This window comes from Cryptomeria japonica, chromosome 5 (genome assembly GCF_030272615.1).
Source record: "Cryptomeria japonica chromosome 5, Sugi_1.0, whole genome shotgun sequence".
Lineage (NCBI taxonomy): Eukaryota > Viridiplantae > Streptophyta > Pinopsida > Cupressales > Cupressaceae > Cryptomeria > Cryptomeria japonica.
In genome coordinates, this window is record NC_081409.1 from 523343800 (window position 1) to 523358310 (window position 14511).

Genomic DNA, 14511 nt, shown 5'->3' on the forward strand with positions numbered 1-14511 from the left:
AGACTACTTCCCTTAAGTCTCCTGAATTAGGAATATAGATTCTATTATTGTATCTGAGCAACCCATCTTCGTCTAATGTATACCCTTCAATCTTAGGATCAGTTGGATCATGTTCTAAAGTCAATTTGACTTGCTCATACCATGGGTCGTGTCCCTGCTCATCCATTACTTGCCTTTTGAAAGAAGTTTTGAATGTTGCTATAGTCATCAAGTGTCTCCTCCTACTTAAAGCATCTGCCACCCTATTTTCCTTCCCCTTAATATATTCAATTTCAAAATCATATTCACTTAGAAACTCTAACCACCTTCTTTGTCTAGCATTTAAGTGGGGTTGGGTAAAGATGTACTTTAGTCCTTGGTTATCTGACTTTAACTCAAAGGCCTTCCCTAGTAATAAGTGTCTCCATTTTTGTAGGGCATGCACAATCCCTGCTAACTCTAAGTCGTGGGGTGCATAATTAACCTCATGAGTCTTCAGCTTCTTGGATTCGTAAGCTACTACCCCTTCATCTTGGACAAGTACTCCTCCTAAACCTTCAATAGAGGCATCAGTTACAACTGTGAAGTGTCCATTCAGATCTGGTACTTTTAGAATGGGTGCTGAAGTTAGCTTCCCCTTCAAAATTTGGAATTCCTTATCACTTTGTTCTGTCCACATAAACCTTTTACCCTTCCTCTGTAATGAGGTGATGGGGTTTTCTATCTTAGAGAATCCTTCCACAAATCTCCTATAGTGCCCTGCTAGCCCCATAAAGCTTCTTATCTCTGAAACATTTTTAGGGATTGGCCATTCTACTATTGCCTTTATCTTATTTGGATCAACTGCTATTCCTTCCTTTGATATTATATGCCCAAGGTAGTGAATCTTTTCCTCGAAGAAGGCACATTTTGACAGTTTCCCATATAACTTATGTTCCCTCAACCTTTGCAAAACAATTTGTAGGTGTACTACATGCTCCTCCTCATTCTTAGAGTAAATCAATATATCATCCAGAAATACCAAAACAAATTTATCCAAGTAGTCATGGAGTACACTATTCATTAGGTTCATAAATGCAGCTGGGACATTGGTTACACCAAAAGGAACTACTGCGAACTCATAATGCCCATATCTAGTCCTGAAAGTTGGCTTCAGAATGTCCTCCTCCTTAATTCTGAGTTGATGGTATCCTGATCGGAGGTCTATCTTCAAGAAAATTGTTGCTCCTTTCATTTGGTCAAAAATATCCTCTATTCGAGGTAAGGGATACCTATTCTTTATTGTGACCTTGTTCAACATCCTATAGTTGATGCATAGTCTTAAGGTTCCATCCTTCTTCTTAACAAATAAGACTGGTGCTCCCCATGGTGATACACTTGGCCTTATTAATCCCTTAGCTAAGAGTTCCTCTAATTGCATCTTGAGCTCTTTTAATTCAGTTGTGTTCATTCGGTAAGGTGCCCTTGACACTGGTTCAGCTCTTGATAGTACATCGATAGAAAAGTCAAACTTCATTTTAGGAGGTAAGCCGAGTAATTCTTCTAGAAATACATCCTTGAATTCTTTTCAGAAAGGGGTATTTTCAAAAGTTGGTGTATTTTCCTCTTTTCCTTCATCAATTTCAACCATATAGATTTGGCCTCCTCTTCTTCTTTCCTTCTTTAATTGCATGGCTGATATGGTTTCTATATTAATGGGGTTAAACTTTCCTTAGATTTTGACCCTTTTCCCCCCATCATCCAAGCATTCAACAACTTTGTTATAGAAATCTACATTAGCTTGATGATCTGTTAACCAACTCATTCCAATAATTACATCATATAATCCTAGGGGTGCCACATAGAGATCTACCCTTGTTTCAAACTCAGGAAATTGTACCCTTGCCCTCGACAAACACTTAGTTACTTCCCTAGTTGCCTTATCCCCATATTGAACTGTCCATGATGACTCCATTTGATTAACTTTTAATGCATATTTGCTTACTAATTCAGGTGAGATGAAACATTCAGATGACCTAGTGTCAATTAGAATTGAAATTGGTTGTTCAAATAGTGTACCTGTAGTTTCCACGGGAACATTCTAGTATCTTCCTCTTTTGTTCCTAACTATTGCATGAATCCTTTGTTGGGGCCCTTGTTGGGGTTGATTGGCCCTAATCTGACCTTACATCCTGGGACAATCTCTAGCAAAATGGTTTCCTCCACACATAAAGCATCCACCTAGAAGACCCCTCCTGCCTTGATTCCTAGGGGGATCATTCCTTGTTTCATTGGCCCTGGGTGGATAAGTTATCCTATTCTGCTAGTCATTCCTATTATAGTTGCCTCTGTTATTATTGCCCCTATTATTATTATTTCCATTCCTCTGATATTGATTAGGGGGTGGCCTTCTTTTAGAAGAATTATTCCTTTGACTTTTGTTGAAGTTAGTGTTTCCCTTGAATTCCTGCTTTCTTTTAAAAGAGTGGTTCCCATTATAGCTATGCCCTGCTAGGGTTTGAATCTTCCTCTCTTGTCTTAGGGATTTTTCAAGTACTTCATTCATGTTTTTGGGTCCATGCATGTCAACCTTTGCCCCTATTTTGGTAGTTAGTCCCAAAATGAACTTCCTCGCTTGGCCTTCTTCATCTTTCTGGTACATAGGTACATACTTAAGCAATTTGGCAAACTTATCCCAATATTGTTGGACTGATAGGGGTCCTTGGCGTAGATTATGGAATTCTATCACCTTCTCATCAAAGAACAATTAAGGGAGCCACCTTTTTTGGAAGTGATGAACAAATTGATCCCATGTGATCGTATCCCTGCTATACCCATTTTTCTCTTTAGTGTTGGTCCACCAACTAGCCACCTCCCATGTGAGTTGATAGGAACCCCATAAGGCCTTGGTTGTTTCGCTAAAACCCCTTAGTTCAAAATACTTTTCCATTTCATTTAGCCAATTCTCAGCTCCTTCACAAATTTTCCTCCCATGAAACTTAGGAGGGGTGATTTTCTTTAAGTCCTTAGAGAGTTCCAATATGTTACTTTCTTTTCCATTGCCCATCATATTCCCTTGATTGCTACCAAGGTTTCCATTTTTAGTACCACTTCGATTCTCAATGTCATTCTGCCTTACCCTAAGGTCCTGCATTGACTGTTCCAAGAAGTTGATTTTATCCCTTTGTTCGGTTAGAAGGTTGATTATAGCTTCTACCCCATCTTCATTATTCCCTGGGTTATGTTGATCCCCTTCATGGTCTTCCTCATGGTTTTCTTCATGGTTTCCTTCATGATTTTCCTCATGATTAGCTTCCCTTTGTCTCCTAGTGGTAGCACATCTTCCATTACCCCTTCCTCTTCCTCTTCCTCTTCCTCTTCCTCTTCCTCTTCCTCTTCCTCTTCCTCTAGCCATTTTAGGGTTTTACCTAAAAGTTAAATTATGTAGTTAGTTATTGGTTTAAGATTTTTAAAATTTAGTTTCTACCATTGTATAAAATTCCCTTAGTTATGTAAGTTGAAGTGAGCACAAGGCCTAGATTTCAACCTTTGCTCTGATACCACATGTAATAACCCACCCTGTTTAACCCAACAAAATTTGACCATTCTTTTTTTTTGTTTGTTTAATTTAATCATTTGTGTTTGATTCAATTGCATACTCTGGGCATCCATCCATTAGTATTAGGCATTCATCCATCCGGGATGAGCATCTAACCATATGGGTTAGGCATCTATCCATATGGGGCAAGAGGTTTCATCTACCCATATGGGGTAGGCATCTATCCAATAGGATAGGGGGAGCTCTAGCCAGAGAATTAGACTCATCGGGACCAATTGGGTCCTGAGCCACTCACTAAGTACCACACTCTTCTAATAGGAGTGCACTGAGGTTTCCGTCCTTAGGAGTAATTAAAAAACATAATACAAGCTTGAATTCTACCTCAAAATTTGGCTTAAAGCCTTGGGAAGTCAAGCGAATCCATACGGGATTCCTTCCAAGTATGCATCGAATTACTTTTTCCTTTTTAATTACACTTATCTTCCAAATTAGGATTCTACTCAATCCTTCTTCTTACCAAACCTAGACCCCACCCACGAACGCCTGAGTACTAGGGACAACTCTATCCCAAGACTGCCTACATACCCATTTTGGCATGGGATCAAGGCGTAAAGTATGTAGTTCTATTTTCTACTCTATGGTTTGGTGTAAACTGATTAGTGGGTACGCAACCCTTTCTAGGGTCAATGTCCCAGACAGTTTCTCTGCGGTTGCTACCCATGGTGGTAGCGCTTAAGCAAAGGCTCAAGATGGCCTATTGCTTGTGGCCTAAAACAACTAGATCCTAATTCTTATCATAAGCGTCACCCTTGACCAATTGCCAATTGATAACAATTCTTCAAGACTAAATCAATTTCATAAAAGCATTTCACTCAAACAACCTTAAGGGGGTTTACTATGGTTTAACTCAGTGGATGGAAAATCATTTAAGGATTTTATCTTATTAGATTATCGATCCAAGGGGGATTACCCGCCCCTTGGATTTTAACTTCCAAGTGTCCCTTATTACTCCCCGATGATTTATAGGGATGATGCCACAGATGTCGTTGATGCAGCTTTATTAGGTGTTAAGTGCAGTAGTTCAACACGATGGCATTACCCGTAAGCGTGACCCAGAGGCACTGTATATACCGAACGCTACTAGGTTTTGGTTTTCCAACTTCCTTTATTTGGTTTTCTTAACTAATAAACTTATGAAAACATCATGCTTGAAAACAATTATGACTTAAAAATGCAAAATTAGACATTGCAAAACTTAATTAATTGAAGTAACTACTTGATGAACTACGTGGAATAAAAACCATAACTAAAATTATTTATTATTCAAAACTTGGAATATAACTTGCATAATAATGACAATTATGAAACTTGCATATTAATAATTAAATGTGTAACTTGCATGGAGATGAAAAAGTCAATAAATGTAATTAATGTATAAGTAATTTGCATGATACAAGAATAGTGTAACTTGCATGCAAGATTAAGCAATGCATGATTCCTATCCCAGGAATAATTAATTATGGTCATAGGTTCCAAAAATAGCGATTAGTTTAGACATTTGATTCAAATCATATTAATATACATTAATTGCTTTTTAATGAGTCCAAAATACCAACTAAGTGACCCAACGAATTTTAAGTAGTTTTTTGTAAAATTTAACACAATTTGATCTACAATTAGAAAATTGCTGAAAAGAAATTAATTATTATAAATTTTACTAAGGACAATTATAAAATTTAATTTACAATTTAGAAAATTGCTAAAAAATAAATACATTTCGAAATTACCTAAGTTAGTTTTTTTTTTTATTAAACTAAAATTTTGATTAGAAAGAAAAATTTAAGTCCGTCCATATTGCCACGAGTTAAATTTTATAGTGGCATGATTTTTTTTTAAAAGGAAAAGGGGAGGCAAGTGGGAGTAGGGCCCACGGGTGCCATCACCACTGCGGGCCTACGAAGCAGGCCCGCAGTGATGAGGGGACCCCGTTGTCCCCTCTACTACCCTGTGGCCACTGCCGTGACAATGACTGCAAGGGAAGTAGAGGGTACCACTTCCTCGACGGTTACAATAACCGCCTCCCCCTGCACGCCGCCCGATACTCATTCGGAATAAATTCCGAAGACCATGTTTTTTTTATATTAAAATCATTTTGAAACATTTACTATAATCATTATTGTTTGAATTAAATTTAATACATACATACATACATACATACATACATACATACATACATATATATATATATATATATATATAGTTTACATTCCCAGATTATTTAATGGTATTAAAGAAGTTATAATAGCAATAAGAACAAGAGTTTATTCACAGGAATGAAATGAGATAGGGAGATTTCCTTCAACAAATAAAACAGAAAATCAGATTATCACAGAGGTAGGAAAATGTTTAAATTGATTCCACGAGAATGAAAATAGAGAGATTTCTTCAGCAAATAAAACAGATAATTAGATTATCACAGAGGTGGGTAAATAATTTGAATTGATTTCGCATAATCAGGAATTTAATATTCATAGAGAGATTTATATCTTAATTTCAACTAATATTCACAGAGAGAAGTATATAACCAGATATATGTGAAATAAAAATATTAATGTAAACAAATGAGAATAAGGATTTATTCATAGGAATGAATAACACAGAGGATTATTCACAGAGAGATTTATATCTTATTATCAAGCATTTTCTGTTCGTAGGGAAGTAAGATTTTAATGTAAGAAAAGAATTACATTTAAATTTCCAATCCAATAATGAATTTGAGAGAAGAAAATCAAGATCTGATATTTTCTACAGAAAATTTAAACAAATAATAAAGCTATCTTTCACATGCAAGCAAGATCTGATATTTCTTCTCTAAAGAAAAATTAAACAAATAATAAAGCCATCTTTCACATGCAAGCAAGAACTGATATTTCTTCTCTAAAAAAAAGTTAAACAAATAATAAAGCTATCTTTCACATGCAAGCAAGATCTGATATTTCTTCTCTAAAAAAAATTAAACAAACAATAAAGCTATCTTTTTCAATATTATCCCTAAAGAAGGATTTACCACTAAAATTTTATAAAGGAAGATCTAGAAGCTATATTTTGGATAATACCATTTTCTCATATGTGAATGTGAAATAACAAGAAGAGAACCTAGCTTATCGAAGTTTGATGTTGAATCCTCTCCAATCTTATAGCTATCCTCCTTAGATCCTTCCTTGCAACTTGAGAGAAATCTTCCAAACAATTTAACAATCCTACAACCAAAATGTAACTACCAAGGAAGATCCTACTACTAACAACAATGAAATTTGGGAAATTTTCTTCAAAACATAATCAACTCCCTTCTTTGAAACTTGCATACAATTTATAAGAAAAATCCCTCAATCCCACTATCTAGAGAATTTAATTAAAAATGAGATTCTTTTCCAATATTGGACTCATGCAAATTGATTAAAACTTAGTGGGGGAGTTACATGCAAGGCATTGAAGATTCCTCTAGAAGCTTCTAATTCCTCCTACAACATGTGCCATAATTGAGTGGAAAAATAAAAATTAAAATAATTATATTCTCCAAGTGTGTGTGTGTGTCCATTTTTATTCTTTTATATTATTTATTCAATCATTTTCAATAGCTCGACCAAAAATTATATAATAGAATTGTATCAAATCAAAAAGTGATAAAGGAGGGTTGTGACATTTGTTGTATATTTATATTATTTTATGTTATGCATTACTAACTCGTGGATAAAGAATAAGTTTGAGGGTTTGATTTATGGTAGATCACTGATTCTGATTCTAACAGGCCTTGTGTTTGAAGCTCTTCGTACCCTCATGACTGCAAACTGCTCTTTGGCTTTAGGTTGTCATTATCGTAGAAGATTGTCTTTGAGTCTCTGAGTCTTTTTTATCATTATTTGTCATTGTGATAATGACTTTTGTTACTGTCTTTGGCATGTGTATCACCATTCCTTACTACCACTATACTTCTTGCCCTGGACTGTATCATCCAAACATGATGACTAGTTGTGATAGGCTACAAACCCTACCACAACCTGTGTATAGGACTACACACTAAGGTCTGCTATAAGAGTTTTTGGTAGTCACTATATCTGCCTTACATCTTTCTTTAGCTCTTTTACTAACTTGGTTAAGGCATTGAATTAGCTGACTCTTGATGATGAAGTTGGGTATAATATCTCTGCCATGACTGTCATAGACTACTACTTGAAAGATGCCCTCATCATTGATGTCCCTTCACATGGAGCTGAAAATTAACGTCTTCTTTGGAATGCTTGAGACCATTTTCATCTGTTACTTATAAAATGCATACGTTATGATTGTTTAGTTTCTACATTGGTTCATTGGCTGCCATCAAACATTTGTACCTTATGTGTATGAGATGATTATAGTCTTTAAAGTTTCTCACAGGTTTAATACCTCATTTTTTCATTATTTGTGGATTGCTACTTGATCATTGCTATGAATCTTCCTTTGGTACAGTATATTCACACCTATGAATGTTCTTTTCATCCAAAACCCTACTTACTGTCTTTGAATAGTCATTATTTTGGAGTCCACTATCACTATCTGGATTGTCCTCTATTTATAGTATCTTGATGACTGTCATTTTAGAGATCTTTTTATAATCTTGCACTATGATCTTGAGGACTATATTATTTTGGCCTTATTATGCTTTCATGGTGACTGTGAATGGACTCTTTTGCATTATCCATGTTCATCTTGAAATCTGATCATGCTTCATGGTTGTATTTACTTCTTGTACCCCTGAATTTTGGAAGTGCGCCATCTTTACATTATAACAAAGATATTTTCTTTTGGGGACTATCATTGTAACCTTCTCATTGTGATGACTACCTCTTTGTGTATTATTACACTATTACCCATATTATTAACACTATCCATTTAGTACCCTATGGTTGTCATATCTATGTCTTCTTCATTACTAGGGATGATGACCTCCTTAGTATTCTTCAAAGTCACTAAGGTTGTGCACTCTTTAGCAAATAAGAGTCAAAAATTTCATTCATACACTTCTATATCTATTTTGTGCATGAAGGGTAAACTTTGGTAAATGTATTTATTCTTATCTTTGGCTTCATCATTGAACACTGGTTGTAATAGTGTAGTGAGCGACAACTATCTCTCTAGCAAAACAATGACTTTTAGTTATGACTGTACATGAGCTTCATCTATTTTGGCCACTACACTATCTCCTAATGCAATTGTAGCAACCCTGCACTTTGCTCACATTTATGATATATGACAGTGACTGTACCTTCTTTGTTGTTGTAGTATCTCTCTATCGAAGCCATTTTTCTGAAGTTTTTGATAACTCTATTGAATTGAGCCATGTCTTAAAACTAGGAAACTCATTTCCAATTATATAATATCACAATCAAAAGGAGAGTATGATTAATAATATGCTCTTCACAAAAGAACGATAGGTTCTTTGAAATAACACATGGTATTTTGAAAATAATAAACCTTTAACACATAATGCACAAACATCCAGAACATAATAAAGGTATTTGAGTTGGACTAGAAACCCTACCTTGTCATACATCCTGACTAGATTCTCTCCTTCAACCATTATTTCCTCATAAAAACTTTAAAAACTTGGCTCCTCTTCACCAAATTTAAAATTGTTATTGACAAATCTACTACTCAACATGTCGTTCTTTCTAGACTTATACCTTTGAATTCATATTTTTTTCCCTCTAATATCTGTTGTTCGATTGAAAGTCTTCATCTTTGGTGTCCATTGATAATAATCAATATGGAGAACAAATGTGAATCTAGGGATGCAAAACTTTGATGGGAATTAAACTTCAAGTTAACCATGTGTTAGAACTCAAAGTTAATCCCTTTTTAAATCACATGAAAGTTGAGTTTTCCCTCCAAATATAGTAACACATGATTCCACATATTGACCATGGGCTAGCAAAGCATAATAACATTTAAGCATATACAATAAAGGAAGACACATTTGACTTCTAAGATTGACTTTAACTTTGAAAAAAAAAAAATGAGACCTCAAAATCCATCAATCTAGATATAAGGCTAAATTGACCAAAGCATCCCAAAATAAAACCCACTATTCAATTTAAAATCAAAATTTAAAATTGCATAACAATACTTATATTGTGGGTTCATCTCCATCGTGGTTTTTCCCTTAACTAGGTTTTCATGTACAAAATTTTTGGTGTTATGGTGTTGTAGTTATCTGTTTTATGTTCTTGTATCTTTATTTTGTTCATATGCATTAAGTGGTTGAAAGAATAGTTTAATAAAGTTAAAAATTGCAAAACATTGATTCACCCCCCCTCTTAGTGCTCCTTGATTCTAACAATGGATGGCGATGTTGTTCATGCTAACAATGTTGATTCTAATGATTCTGATGATATATATGAGCTTGTTGATGTTAGTCATGATTTATCTTCACATATTTTAAAAGCATTAACCCTAGCTCCTAGTAACAAACAAAGTGACTTGTCATTAGAGCATGATCCTTGTTTGGAACTTGTAGTAGCTCCATCTACCATAATCAAACTAGATCCTATTGCATCTTATCCAGCTTCCCTAAATGATTCTCAACAAGATTGGGAGGTAGATGATTTTCTTGATTAGCTCCATTCGTGTTGTAGATCCTCTCTTGTGTGTTTTCTTGCTCATAGTGTACTTCCCCCATGATGTGTTTTTATGTTATGTTAGGTTCTCTTTGGATGAACCTTGTTACTCTATTGGTGCAAGGTAATAAAGAGTTTAATATATTGTGACATTATTCTATTTGTATCTCAATTCTTCTATATGTTGTCCCTTGTGTTGTCTGCTTGGGGATGATGCAAAGCATTGAGATCTCTTTTGGTCTCTTCCATGTTACCTTCTTCCATAATGTTTTTAGTTCCACTACCTTTGTGGAAGGAGGTCAATACAATACATATTCATGATACATTATTTATCATAAGAACATACTAACCCCAAAGTTAGTGAATCCCTTATGACTTGTGACCATTATCCTTTGATTTGTCATTTCTTGGAGGCATCTCACTGCGGTAACATTCTTGTCTTTTGGATGCATGCTACCTTAAAGAAATTTATCTCGATAAGGCTTATGCAATTAATTTAATATAGGGGTATACACTCCTCTCAATGTTACACTTTATGCACACACCATGACATGTTTTGATACTCAAATTACTTTGCAAACCAAGCCTTTTTCTTTGTAATTTCGTATTTTTCTTTTCATGACTCATAGTAACAAAACCTTACTAGGATAGTAGTCATGCTCTCTCTTTATTTCCCCTATCTTATGATGTCCTATTTATTTGACATTAGAATAGTAATGTCCTAAAGTCCCTCGAGGCTAAGTGTGTCTTATCTCTTTGATATCTTGGTGAAAGTTTTCAATGCAGACCTTTGTACTCTACCATGAGTATGCTTAGTCTCATACTCCTACTAAAGTGGGGGATAAATGAATCATCCTAAATTGTACTCTCCTACAATTTTGTACTCACTTCGACCTCACTTTGGCATTTTGTCTTCCAAGGCTTGATTGCAATATTGATTTTTCTCACACCACCCATCTACTTCACATTTTCATTAATTTTCTAACTTAGCCCCAATCTAGAGTCTTGTCTTCCAGGACAAGGGAAAACCACACCATGGTCCTAAATTAGGACTAGGGCATATATTCCCTAGGCCTATTAAATAGGCCCCAAATAGGCCCCCTCTAATGGTCATCTTTGGTGAGCAAGAAAACTAGCCTCGTGTCAGCATGTTATGGAAATTCAATTTGATTTTTGAAAAGAGAGTATAAAAGGAGGTCCACCTCTCTCATTTTAAACCTAATTAAATTCCTAATCAATTCGAGAAGGAAAAATTGAGATCATAAATTCAAGTGAGCAAGCAAGCAGTCTTTCATCAAGCATTGGAGTAGAAGTAAAGTCAAGATTGAAGAATTGAAGATGGCATTCATGATCCATGTTTTATGAAGGAAACCTACATGAAACCCTAATTCCTTGGTTGAGACAAGAAAAAATTCATTGAGATATATCATTAGTGTTTCAAGCATTTTAAGCCTTTCCCTCAAAAGGAAATCATTTTACTACAGACTTTCATTTACATTTATCAATTCAATTTCATGGTTAATACCAAAACCGGGGTTTGACCTAAGGCAAACCCCTATTCCCAACATATTTCCCCTTTTCTCTATGTGTAGGAATAGGTACAAAGCTACAATTAGGAGGATATACAAAATTCATAGAGATGAACAGTTTCAGCTTTCGATGATAAGAAATTCGGAGGACCATGGCGAATTGATACTAGTTGGTACTAAAAAATCAGCCCAAACTTCTAGGAACATATCCAAAACATATTATTTTACTTAGATCTAGGCTAGTGGCTCCGTACAAAATCTGTAGCTTGTTGTTTCTATCAAATTGCTTCAATAGTTCACTATCTTGCCCTAATCTTCAACAATTCAGAAAGGAGAAAGCCCTATCAAAAAGAGCTAGAATCAAATCAGAATCTTAGTCTTCTAAGGATATATCTATTAGATTCCATTTCCTCCCTAATGTAATGGTTTATAGGTCATTTATTAGTTTTATTATCTTAATTTAATTGTAACCTTAATTTTCACTACATTGCAACAATAAATGAGAAAGGTCTCCTCTAATGATAGGCCCAATTATAACAAGTAAGAGAGAGGTCCAAGATTATCATATGAACCATACAATACAACCCGGCATGATGGAAAACTATTGCACAATAACCATAAGGGTTATTCTAGTAAAGAAACCCCTGATCCTTTGAGAAGTCTAGGAGCTAATATGGTTGAGGAGAATTTGTGGTGTGTGGTGTGTAAATTGTCCCATTGACTGGTGCAATGTGTGGTGGCACAACCTATTGAAGAGTATAGAGTGTCATTTGATGAGCACAATGATATAAATATGTTTTTCCCACACATGTGATGAATTCAATGATATAAATATAGTTTGGTAGAATTCATGGTGTGTGGTGTGTAAATTACCCCATTCACTAGTGCAATGTGTGGTGGCACAATCTGTTGAAGTGGCTAGAGTGCCATGTGATGAATATAATGATAGTCATTGCAAAGAAGGTCATGATATAAATATGTTTTCTTGTAAACCTTATCTAGTTGAAGAGAATATGCATCTTTAGATAAACACTATTGTAATACCCTAAAAATGGTCATTTAAACCATGGGCCCCTAATCTCGACAACATCACCAAGGTCCTAACCAAAGGCAATAAAATCAACCTTGGGCACAATATTAATTCTTTAATCATCAAATATCACATGGTAAATCAATTACTCAATATTAATTAAATATTTATTTAATTAATTGAATCATTTCCAAGAATATCATTTTGATCAAATTATCCTATTTAATTTATTAAATATCCTTGCATATTTAATTAATTAATTTGCCATTTAATCATGCAAAAAGAATTAATTTATTACAAAAAAAAAAAGGAATTAATTACAAAACAAGAGTTGAATTGAAAATTAAACAAAAAGAATTGAATTGAGAGAGAAATCAAACTTGAGATATTATTTCTTTTTCTAAATTTAGAACTTGAAATCATAAAAGCAATTAAATTGAATTATTGATTATTCTCTAAAATTGGAACTCAAGCTTTTCAGAAAAAGAAGTTCAGTTGCATTAAAAAGACTCTTTTCTTGAATAAATAAAAGAATTATCTATTTTTATCATAAATGCATGGAATTAATTTAATATTATTTCTAATGCAACTTGAACTTCTTATCTAAATGCATTTCAATTAAACTATAATTGGAATCTATCTCAAGGTTAACTAAACCTGATTTCTCAATTATTTTCAATTAATCCTAAATTGAGTTTTTCTCTTGTAATTCTCTATAACTTCAATCTTCAACTCTCATTCCAATTCACCCCAGAGATTTTTGAGAACACACTTGGAGATTATTATCACGCTAATTTTGCTCTAGAGTCATTGAAGATCATTGTGCTTTTTTAGATTATTTGCATCCATATTGCTTGAATCCATATTGCTTGAATTCGTTATTGCTTGAATTATTCATCCATTTTGCATCCATATAATTAATATCATATAGATTAAATCCTTCGTCTTGGTGTAGTCTAGTCACTGGTATCACTTATAAAAAATCTGAGAGCAATCTTGTACTCGCATCTTTTAGAAGGCAATTAGTCGCTTTGTTATGGTTTATTGCTTATTGATTATTTATTTACTAACCATACATGTAATGACTTAATTGAAGTGTTGTGCTTATAGCTATAGACCCTTTTTCACACACACATCTCTGGCGCCCATCGTGGGGTAGAAGACTACATTTTTTAGCCTCTAAGACTAACTGCTTATTTTTTTGTTATTTTCTAGATTTCAGATTTTTATGATTTTCGTCCGTACATCTCGTACGACATTTCCCACAAGCTGAAATGACAAACTACAGGTGTCATACGAACTAGAATCCTATCTCGTATGAGCTGGAATCATGTATCGTATGAGTTTAAATACTATCGTACGATTCTATATTTTTTTGGTTAAAAAGACAAAAGAAGCAAATTTCATGATTTTAGTTTTCTGTTCAAATTGATTATTCTGACGACTGACCCTGGTTGTTTATCTGTCTATCTTAGAATTTTTCATAGCCTAATCAGTTTTTGCAGAATGATTGCCAAAGAATATGCTTGTTGAACAAAGACAATATGACTACTGATTCGTTGTCTTTGCAGGTTGCCTAAGGAAAATCGACCAAATATCGTGTATTCTTTCAATTCATTTTTTAGGCACCTAAATTGCTATTTGGTTAAAGAACAAATCTATCTTTCATGTTTTTAGAAAATTCTAAGAGGTAGGAGAGTATGCTCTTGTCTTTTTCTAAACAATCAGAAATCCAGACCCTTGAGGCTTTTTCTTTGTTTAAGATTTGTACATCTTTAGCAG